Below are 11580 nucleotides of genomic sequence, written 5' to 3'. Positions count from 1 at the left end.
TAATAGAGCAAATGCAGAAAATTTAACCTTATGGGACCATCAATGTAAAATGGTCACTAAGAAATCTAATAGGAAATTCAGCAAAAAAAAGTTCTTCACTTAGTGGTGGTAATTTGGGAATGGCTCCCACAGGGAGTGATTGATACAACTATTATGGATGCATTTCTGTGGAAACTGGGCAAGTATTTGAGAGAGAAGGGCATAGATGGTTATAATAGATTTAAATGAGAAAATATGGGAGGAGGCTCGAATGGAGGAGAAATAATGACGTGAACTAGTTGAGTTGAATGACCTATTTTGTGTCATCTGTTCTATGTAACTTTACGTAGCCTTATGATAACTGCTTGAGCTTTGCAGACCTTTCCTTAAATGCATACCTGGGGTCCTGTAGCAATGTTGGATATCAGAAAAGCAACATTAGCTCAATCTCCCTCATCTAGAGCAGTAGCCAAAAGTATTTTTCAATCCATGCCATAACTCATTATGCAGGTATAACTGGAGCAGAACACCTAGAACACTCTCAAATGGGAAGTGCTGTTTCTTTTCCAGTCTAAAATTCCTAATTTTAATGAGAAGTAAAGTTCAAAAGGTAAGTTAATCCTTATTCATCCAGTCAAATTCTTAGATGAAGAAACTACCCTATTCCCCCAACAACTGATTCCCATGACTGCTCATTTCTTCAAAAATGAGCAATATTAAAATGCAAGTAAACTTTGAAGATTATTGGAAATCAATTGAAATACCAAACATTGACAGTAACTATGTTAGAGCTTTTGTGTCATCACTGAATGATTCAAGGGTTTATCTTTGTCACTAATGTGAAATACAGTGATATTGCAGCACATATTGTTTATATGTTACTATATAGCAATGCTTTACAAGCATTAGTTTTTCTTTAGGCCTTTTAACTTCATGCTGTGATAGATCAGCAGGGACAGTGACCTAGAATTTGCTTGATTAGAAAGCCATTATAATGTGGAGCAAATGTTAGTTAAAGTTAACTGAGCAGTTTTAAAACCAGCGATATGAGCTCAATTTGGATAACCACATATGTTATATAATCCATTAGCTGCAAGTACAAAATGTACTGTTGCTATGGCACGAGTCACATGATACTTTACACCTTCTGTTTGAGTTTTTTTCTCTCTCTAGCATTGCCCTTTCACCTGTGCCAGCAATACTCATGTTGCAGTCTGGGGACCTCTTGTAGTCCATTCTCCCTTCACCTACCATAACCATGTCCCCTGAGTTGTTGCTCCTTGTGGTTTTAGGCCCTGATTCGTAACCTCCACCCTTCTTACATCCTCCCCCGACCTCCAAAATAAGAACTGCTGTCAGAGCTGGAAAAAAAATTTTTCCTTCCTGCTCAATGACAGAAGCTGAATAAATTTTGGGAAGCAGAACAATTCCAGCATCTGTCAAGCAAACAAAAGGACACCATGCAAAATTACTATGATATTTCCTGGTTTCTGCCTCTGTCATGATCTCTGGGCTGAACTCAGTCTGGACCCTGACATTCAGATGAAAAGCAGGTTCTGAGACCACACTTGTCAGCACCAGGATAAGCTCAGCACTTTACTGCACGTGATTGTTCTGTCCACTTGAGGATGGCAGGAGGCCTGCGACACTACTATATCAGTTAGCGGCTCTGACGGCTAAGCTGAGCCACTGAGAGTAGGGCACTGCTGAAGCAGCTAGAAATCTTGATCCTCTTGACTGGTAAGTTTTCAAAGGAAACCCTTCTGGAAACTCAAAGTATGGATGCCTTCTTTGACCACAAATCTGTTTCTTTGGGTCACAGAGCTTCTGCTACTGTGTTGCTTTCCTCTTTTTGCTCACTGTATTTTGCTTTGTCTCGCATTTCCATCTCCATCTCCATTCTCACCCTCATCAAGTTATTTTGCCTAATACCTTTTTAATTCTGTCCTTTTTTAGTTATTCTTTCTTATTTCTGGCATTGCTTTTTGTCTCCTCCTCTCAGCTTTTTCTCTTTGTGGAATGGGTGATATTCAGCTAATTCCTTTTCTAGATTGAGGTTCAGAGTCCCTGAGGGCTCCTAACAAAAACACTGTCTTTGGCTGTTCGTTCTCCCTGGGATGCAGAATTATTTGCTTCTCTCATGAATTAGTTCTGACTTTCTTTTTGTAGCAGGAAATTGATTTTGGTCTTTTAATACCTTTTCCAAGCAAATGTCACTTTGACTGCAGGACAAATGTTACTTTTCAGTGATTTTCATTTTCTGACGAAGGTGCTTTTTAAATTCCTTGATAACATTATTCAACATTACACTTGATTTTGATTTACTTTTTTTGGACATAAGGGTCTAATTAGTGGGATAAATTGGGCCAGATTATTTGTTTAGCAGAACTCTTAAGTAGGGCATAACAGTTTTAATTTGCACAGCAAATAATGCACAGCACAGCAAAATAATGACGTGTCCAAAAATAAACTAAGCTACATTTTCTGAAGAAGGGTCTAGGCCCGAAACGTCAGCCTTCCTGCTCCTCTGATGCTGCTTGGCCTGCTGTGTTCATCCAGCTCTACACCTTGATATCTAAGCTACATAAAGGAAGTTTTGGGTCAGATACTTGATTAGAGGTAGGTGTTGAGGAGCATCTTTAAGATGGAATAGAAGGTTTATGCTGGGAATATAAGGGCTTGGGACCAGAGCTGAAAGCTTTGTGGCTTTCCAAATTTTTGTTCACCCGACCTTATGCATGTAATAACATACTAAGCTATTTCACTTGTGCAATGAAATTTGGGATAATCTTAAATCTTGACATTCTCACTGAAACTGTAAGGTGTAGAGCATTGGGTGGAGACACATGAATCACTCCCACTGTTTCAAGTAGGCTGTCTGAGGAACAATAAAAATGAATTGGCATAATTACATCTAGGTAGCCACCAGGAACAGCCACTCCGAGAACGTAATGAAGTGAAGACCAGTGACTCTTGTACTTCAGAAAGATGCTGTGTATTAAAAATATTTGTTAATGTTAAACCTTCCTTCCTTATTACGTAGGAGAAAGAACATGCAAATAGGTCATTCAATCCAACTGATCCATAACAATGTTTATACTCCAATCACACCCCTGCTATCTGAATACTGCTGTAATTATCAAGATTCCAATAAATTGATTTCATACTACCTGCACCAGTTGTAGCCAGATCCACTTTCTCACCATCATTTGCATCGGTTTTTTTGAAATCCTGGTTTCCTGGTGACTATCCTGTATTGATGGTCCCAAAAGAGGAAACCTCGTGCAGAATTTTGAGTCTGAGCAATGTAAGCTAGGGTGAGATGTGTAGCAGAATCAAACATGAAGTCCAGTGAGGCCTAATCTTAATGGTGGAAGCAACTCACTCCATCTTTTAAGCTTTTTGCAAGCTGCATGATGAGTTACTAATTGAGGGGGATTATTGCTCACCAAGTGCCTTGTTGACAGACCAACTCGCCTAATTAACATTGAACTTTCTATTTTGGCATCTGGCTGAATGTGTTAGACATGCAGAAAGTAATGACATGAAAACCAGAGTATGTACCTGACAGGTTCAGCTCTTCACTTGCTTGTAACAACCTCTGTATTGTCCATAGGAAGCTGCAACTTAGGGTGTGATCCATGGGCATAAACTACACACACCCTCTCCACAGACATTGGCATCTGGCAGCCCCTGAGGAGCATCATGGCACCTTTCTGATCCAGTGGTAGGCTCCTTAGGAAGCGCAGACTTGCATTGTATGGCACCCTGTAACTAGCATTGAAAGGATGCAGAATGGATGCTTTGCATGCATGTATAGGTTCTTGGCTCAGACTGCATCTCTGCGCTACCTGCCTGCTTTCTTAGCACCCGCACAATTGGCACCACCTGCTCGCCCACATTATCCATTGCTTTGCATTGTCTTGTCATGCAATATCTGTTAGCATAGAAAATAGGTACAGGAGAAGGATGTTCAGTCCTTCGAGCCTGCACCATCATTCAATATAATCATGGCTGATCATGTGATCTCAGTATCCCATTACTACCCTCTCCCCATATTCCTTGATCCCTTTAGCCATAAGGCCCACGTCCAGTTCCCTCTTGAATATATATTATGAACTGGCCCCAATAGTTTCTTGCGATAGAGAATTCATGAGTGAAGAAATTCTTCCTCGTCTCAGTCCTGAATGGCTTACCCCTTATTCTTAGACTGTGACCCACTCCTTGTTCTGGACTTCCCCCAACATTGGGAACATTCTTTCCACATCTAGCATATTGATGCTTTGGTCAGAGCCAAATACTGTCACTGCTGCTATTTGAGGTTCTTTTTGCGCAGCCATACGCACGAGCTTCTTGTCAGAAGGGATCTCTTATGGGGAGGACCACTTTGGTGAATGCCATACAAAGTCACCAAACTAATAACAAACAGCATTTGCCAGCTGCAAACACACTGTATGTCTATTCAACCATATGGCCATGAGTTCTAGTTCTCAGTCCAGTCAAGGAGTTTCATGTCTGCTTGGGACACTCAACCAAGTGAAAGGCTCTAGAAGGGTCAAGGAAGGATCATTTGCCCTTGTCATAGACAACCAAGCTCCAATAATTCATCCAGTGATTCATCCAGAGGCTGCAGTGACAGTGTCCCCTCTTTTATCTTGCAGTGTGTGTACAGTGAAACCCAGGTTGAATTTCTATTGTGGTTCACTGTCTCATTAAGTTAAACATTCGTCTTGATTATCCTGGAACTTGAGTTAGGTTTCCACAGTTCCTCCATTTGAAGCTCTAATTTATGGCATAGGACCTTAGATATTTTCAACCTTTTCAGACATGTTATGACAGACTTCTGGAATAGGTGAGACTTTAACCCTTCTGGCCTGAAGGTTGGGGTACTACCGTTATGCCATAACAGCCTGCATGGCACAGAACAATATTCCGGGCTTGACTCAGTTCTTCAATAGTTAATAGGTTCTGCTTTATTTGAATCGATCTGTGGTAAATTATTGCATACCACTTTGCAATTATTTGAATCTATCAGATCTGGACCAAAGATGTCCTGAGTAGAACTCCTGAGTCTTCTAATAAGTATCTTGTGGTTCTGCAAGAAGTGAAGATTCTCTGTCAGTGGGGAGCTAATTGACTTTGAGTTCTTTCACTTTCTCTAGCTTTGCTTAATTTAGCCAGAAGTTAAATTATAAATCTTATGAATTGAAAATGGCAATGAAAATAACCATGTGCAATGTGACTTGGGGAAATAATTACAAGCATTCAACTTAATGTTAAAATCTACACTAAAGAAAGCAAAACCAAGCAGTCCCTGGCATGCATATGAATTAAATATTCTGACCTTACTCCAAATGACAATAAATTTGACTTAGCACACTGCATCACATGCTGAATACTGGGACTTTTACAAGTTGTGAATGCACACCTTTGACCAGATTATCATTGAAAATTACCAAAGCTGAGGGAGGGGTGAAGTAGTGATTATGTCACCGAACGAGTAAACCAGAGCCTCGGGTTAATGTTCTGGGGGAATATGGTCAAATTCCACCATGGCTAATGGTGAGATTTGAATTCCATCAAGATTGTTGTTTGACTAGTTTTTAATTCCAATCATTGTAAACTATTCTTTAAAATCCATCTGGTTCACTTGTCCATTTGGGTAAGGAAATCTGTCATCCTTACTTTGTCTGACCTACATGTGATTCATAAGCAATGTTTTTGGAATCTTAACTCCCCTCTGAAATAGCCAAGGCTACTCACTTGTATCAAATCTGCTAGAAAGTACAAAGAGAGCTGTTCTACAGACTAGTTGAGATACAGCCTCAAAGGAATCATAATTTGCAGACAATGTTCAAGACCCAACCAACACAGTACTTCAGATATGGTCACACCTGCACCCTGTATAATTGAAGAACATTTTTGTATTAAATACCCCTTGCTATAAAAGATAATATTCCAATAGCTTTCCTAATTACGTGTTATAACTAACCCTTTGTGATGCCTGCAGTAGGCCACCCAGATCTCTGCACATCTTTGAGTGTGGCATGTCTTGTGGGCATGACAGACTCACCAGATGTTGTGGTACAATGATATGTAGTCAGCAAGGAGTTGCCCTGGGAGTCCTTAACATTGACACTCAACCTATGGCATCACATCAAACAAGCAAGTAAATCTGATGATGCATCAGTACCTACTCCAAATTGAACATGGTGAAAGAACTTAGTGGTAAGGGCATAGAAGTTATTCTGCACACTCACAATTGTGATTCTATAGAAATCTCCATGTGTATCTAGATATAGTAGAACATACCAAAATCAGGACCAGGAGGCCAATCAACGCCTCGAGCCTGCTCCTCTATTCGAAGAGTTTTTGGCTGATCTGATTTCTTCACAATGCTATCAGTCAAGTTACCTCTTACACTTCTAACCTCCAGTCGAGTCTCTCTAACCTTCCTCAAAAGACAATTCACCCATTCCTGGTATTAGTCCAACAAACCTTCTCCTTCAATGCATTGTCTATCATCAAGAATGTCTTGGTAGCAGCATTACTAACCAAACTGGCCAATTAGTAAAGGACATACCCGCTCCGCTAGGTCTGTTGTAGGCGAGTAAAACCTTGAAGTAAAACCTTACTTCATCTTCAGTAATCTACTTGTCGTAGATGCTTCTGTCCATCATCGTATCAGTAGGAGTGCCTATCATATGGTGATGGAGTCCCATTTTCAGGTGGTGACGTTCCCACATTTTCCCTCACCACTGACAAATGGCAGTAGTATGTACTATCCTCTGAAGTATTTTACCAAACCTTCTTCAACAACACCTTCCTACAGCACAATCTCCACTACCTAGAAGGACAGCACTCTCTTGGTACAGAATTGATGTATTTTGTCTTGATGAAATGGAAGGTATATTATTGAACAAGTTAGGGATTGCAGACCTCTAAGATGTACAGGATCTGTGTGCCCTAGTGCAGGCATCACAAAAGGTTAGTTATAGCATGGAATTAGGAAAGCCAATGGAATGTTATCTTTTATAGCGAGGGGTATTTAATACAAAAATGTATTTAGTTTTGAAAACCCTGAACATTCTCTATTCATGTAATTATCTAATGACTCTCAAGTGCCTGAATTGAACCTGCCTCCACCACAGTTCCAGGCAGTGCATTCCCAACCCTAACTTCACCCTTGCCCTGTCGTAAACTGCTTTAAATTTGTGTCCCCTTATTCTTGATCCTTTTATGAGTGGAAACTGTTTCTCTCTATCTATTATGTCCAGACCCCTCATTATTTTGAAAACTTATATCAAATTTGTACTGTCCTTCTCCTCCTTCTCAAGGAAAACATCTCCAATGTTTCTCTTTCAAACTGATCTTTCTTACCCCTAGAATCACTATGGAAAGAGTACAAAATAGCTTTACAAATGTGTTCGATTCATCCTGAATTATGATGTCCAGAACTGTATGCAGTGCTCCAGCTGAGGTCAAACTAGTGTCTTGTGCATGTTCAGGGAAACCACCTTGCTCTTTTATTCAGTGCTCCTATCATAAATCTTAATATCCTAAGCTTTATTAACTGTTCTCTCCACCTTTAATGACTTGTGCACATATTCACCCAGGTCTCTCTGCTCCTGCACACCTTTATTGTTGTACCGTTTTTATATCCTGTCTCTACATTTACTACTTTTGTACCCCTTCACACTGAATTTCATCTCCAACTTCAGCAACTTGTCAATGTCCTTTTGAAGTTCTACACTGTTCTCACAATTTATAATGCTTCCATAATTTATATTCTCCACAATCTCTGAAATTGTCCCCTGTACAGCAATATTTAGGATGTTAATATGTATCAGGAAAAGTAAGGGTCCTAATACAGACACCCCAACCCGTAAGAAAGTCCCCTACAAATCTTTCGCCAGGCCAAAAATATCTATTCTGTCCTGAGGAAGGGTCACCATACCTGAAACATTAACTCTCATTTCTTTTCACAGATGCTGCCAGACCTGCTGAGCTTTTCTGGCAACTTCTATTTTTGTTTCAAAAATATCTATTACCCATTGCTCTACTTTCTATCTGTTAATAATTTAATTCCATGTTCCTCTGAACTCCAAATTTTGCTAACAAGTCTGTTGTGTGTCTCTGTATCAAATTGCCTTTGTAATTCTCTATCTACACACCAATAGCATTACCCTTGTCAACCCTACTAATTCCTCTTCAAAAATCTAGCAAATTAATTAAATACAATTTTTCCTGAAGAGTTCAAAGCTTGCTTTCTTTAATTAACCCATTTTTGTCCATGGAGCTAGTGATTCCATCCTTAAATCATGTTTCTGAGAAGTTCCCCTGTCACAAAGTTAAACTTAATGTTCTGTAGTTGCTAGGCTTATCTTACATCTTTTTTGAAAAAGGGTGTCATGTTTTCAATTCTCCAGTCCTTTGACACCATGCCGAAGTCTAAGGAAGACTGAAAAATTATAACCAGTGCCTCTGTAATTTCCATTATATGCAGATCTTGAAATAGCGATGGATGTGAAGAAAGCACCTTGTCTGACACTGAAGCTGCATTTTGGAGATTTCGCTAGATTCTCTCTTATCTAAATGATACGTTGCAATCAGAGCCCAAAACTGACATGTGTCCTCATCAATTTCTAAGCTGTTGCTTAAATGGCATCAGCAAGCAAGAATAATGAAGAAAATTAAGAAAATCTGTTGGAACATGCAATGAAACTAAACATATGGAATTAAATGTAGTTAAATAGAATTTATTTTGCCATTAATCCAAACTGTCATCTCCGTTTTTAGTTGATTTTCTGAATAGGTCAGATCATATTTGATCAAATTATACCGATCAGTTATTTAATGTGGGTGTTTGCTGAAGTGACAGGATTCAGGTCCCTAATTCAATTCAGCTGGGTTTTAAATGCTGACAGCAGAATGGCTTCGAGAAAGACCAGGACCCAGATCCATTAATTTCCAACCTTAGTCGTAAATTCCCTTTAGGTTTATTAGGCCCTATTCTGATCCTTTACGTAGGACGATTATATGGAGCCAGTGACCAGAAGAGACACCTAGGTTTAGTGACAGTAAAAAAAAAAACCTGGGTGGGGTACTTGAACATCCATCAGCTAATGGCTTTGTGGTACCTGTCCGGACTGAACTGGCTGTGCCCTGAAGGACATAGCTGTCAGAGCAAGCCTACAGCAGATAATAAGAGAATGAATATGACTGAACAACACACTTAACCTCTTCCAAGCCAATCTATTTGTCACAGATATATCTGATCATGACAGTTTTGGTAGGAATTTTTGTGGAGACAAAAGTTCTGTTTTCACATTCAGGATATTCTCAATAGTATTCTGTGACATAACTACAGTGCTAAATGGTATGGGTTCAAAACAGATAAAATAGCTCAAAAGTAGGCCTCCATGAAATGCTGTGGAAGGAACAGAATTGTATTCTGAAACGATCTATGACATCAATTCTGCCTACCCACCATTTACCATTCCTAACAGGATCAAGGAAAACTTTGGTTCTTCTTGGAGTGTAGAAAACCATGCCGGAGAACACTAGGGATATCTTAAAAATAAGACATAAACTCAGTGATATTACAACACAGGGCTACATACATGCTGTATACTGAACTAAAGAATCCAAAAACCAACAGATCTAAACTCTTTAGTCCTACAGCGTTCAGTTTAGAACTTTGATAGACTATTAAACAACCAATATTAGGAAGAAGCTTCATGAACATCCCCATCCTCATGAGTGCAGTACATAATTCTGGCCTGCTCCTGAGGTCATCAGTGTCATACATGCCAGACTATATCCAATTCTATTCACATTGCATTATATCACAAAGCAGGTGTGTGTAGTAGATTCAGCAAAGAATATTGGCCCAACAACATCCCAGCTGTACTGCTGAAGACCTGCGCTCTAAAGCTAACTAGTTCTCACCATATTGCTCAAATACAGTCATATCATGATCATCTACGAAACAATGTGAAAACAATTGATAGAGGTCTTAGGTTTGGAAAGTGCTTTCAAAGCATAGCACCTGTCCTGGTTTGTGGACCTAGTCAATTTTTCGCATTGCTTTGCAGATATTGTTAGCCCATAGTCTTTGCTGTACCTACTACACTCACCTGTTTTGTGATATCATGCAGTGTGAACAGAATTGGTTGAAGACTGGAATTTATGACACGATGACCTCGGAAGGAGACCAGGATTATCTACTGCCTGCTGGCTGAAGACAGCTATTGGTACTGATGTGCTAGGTTCCATTTTCACAAAGATGGAGATGTTTATGGAGTCATGACTTATGCGCTTCCTTCCAAGCCATTCAGCATTCTGACTTGGAACTATGTCTCTTCCTTCACTGTTTTGGGTCAAAATCCTGAAATTCTCTCACTAATGACATTGTGGGTCGACCCACAGCAGGTGAACTGTAGCGGTTCAAGAAAGCAGCTAAGGATGGGCAATAAATGCTGCCCAGCCTCCAATTCCCATATTCTACAAATGCATTTTTTAAAAAATCATTATGTTTTCCAGACCTTTCTTCAAACATAACATGAAATCATTAAATATCCGAGCCATGACGAATCCCATTGTAAGGATCTCCTGATGATCCACTCCCAGTCCTTTTGCCACATTCAGAAAGACAAGGCCATCCCTCTGCAGGTCATCTGTCCCACTATAATCTTTGGAGTCTGCCCACTTCCTCTCATCATATTCTAAATGAGTTTCTTCTTTCTTAATTTCTGATTTCATTTCTCCTTTCTTTTGTCTTTTCCTATTAATGAGCCCCCAATTCAGTCTTACCTTTCCCTGTGCTGCTGTTACCTCTCTCATCAGTATTTGTGCCTTCTTTTTGTCAAATCTTGGCTTCCTCTGCTCATGTATTTTCAGTCAGATAGCATCCTAACTCTCATTGCCGTCCTATCCCATGTCCCTTTATCTTCATTTGCTTTCACTAGTGCATGGCATTCTCCTGGTGTTAGTGCATTTGCCTCACCCAGCTTCTCTAAACTTGTGCAAAAAATCTGTATTGCTGCTGTGTTTCTTGTGGGTGACATTTCCATTAGCAGCATGTGTCTTTCTGTCATAGTAAAGGAGTTCATGACAGTGTCTTGTATCGTATCCCTTTTGCTATTTTGTTTGTTAGTCAGTTGATAAGGGACCATCCATGTCGGAATGGGTGGCACTTGGAGTTCACCATATGAAAAGAGCCTACCCTCCTTGTTCCAGTCCTCCCGCCACCCACAGGCTTTGGCAGCTTCTGTGTCTAAATCTTTGACCAGTGTTGGCCCCTGCATGGAAATAGTGTACTGCCACGAAAATGGCCTGCCTAAGTATTGTTGGATATGATTGGTCTGCTGTATGTACAAGATCAAAATCACCACTATAGCCTTATCAATTTGAAGACCATAAAAAATAGGGACAATAGATCATTCGACCCCAATAGCCTGCTCTGTTCTCTGGTAGGACCGTGGCTGATCTGACATTCCTCATATCCACTTTTCTGAATTTTTCTTGTAACTCTTGATTCCCCTACTGATCAAGCATCCATCCACCTCAGCCTTAAATATACACAAGGACTGTGCCTCC

The sequence above is a fragment of the Rhincodon typus genome, chromosome 15 (assembly GCF_021869965.1).
Source record: "Rhincodon typus isolate 14 chromosome 15, sRhiTyp1.1, whole genome shotgun sequence".
NCBI classification, from domain to species: domain Eukaryota; kingdom Metazoa; phylum Chordata; class Chondrichthyes; order Orectolobiformes; family Rhincodontidae; genus Rhincodon; species Rhincodon typus.
The sequence above is the reverse complement of the archived record's forward strand: the minus strand, read 5'-3'. Positions refer to the sequence as shown.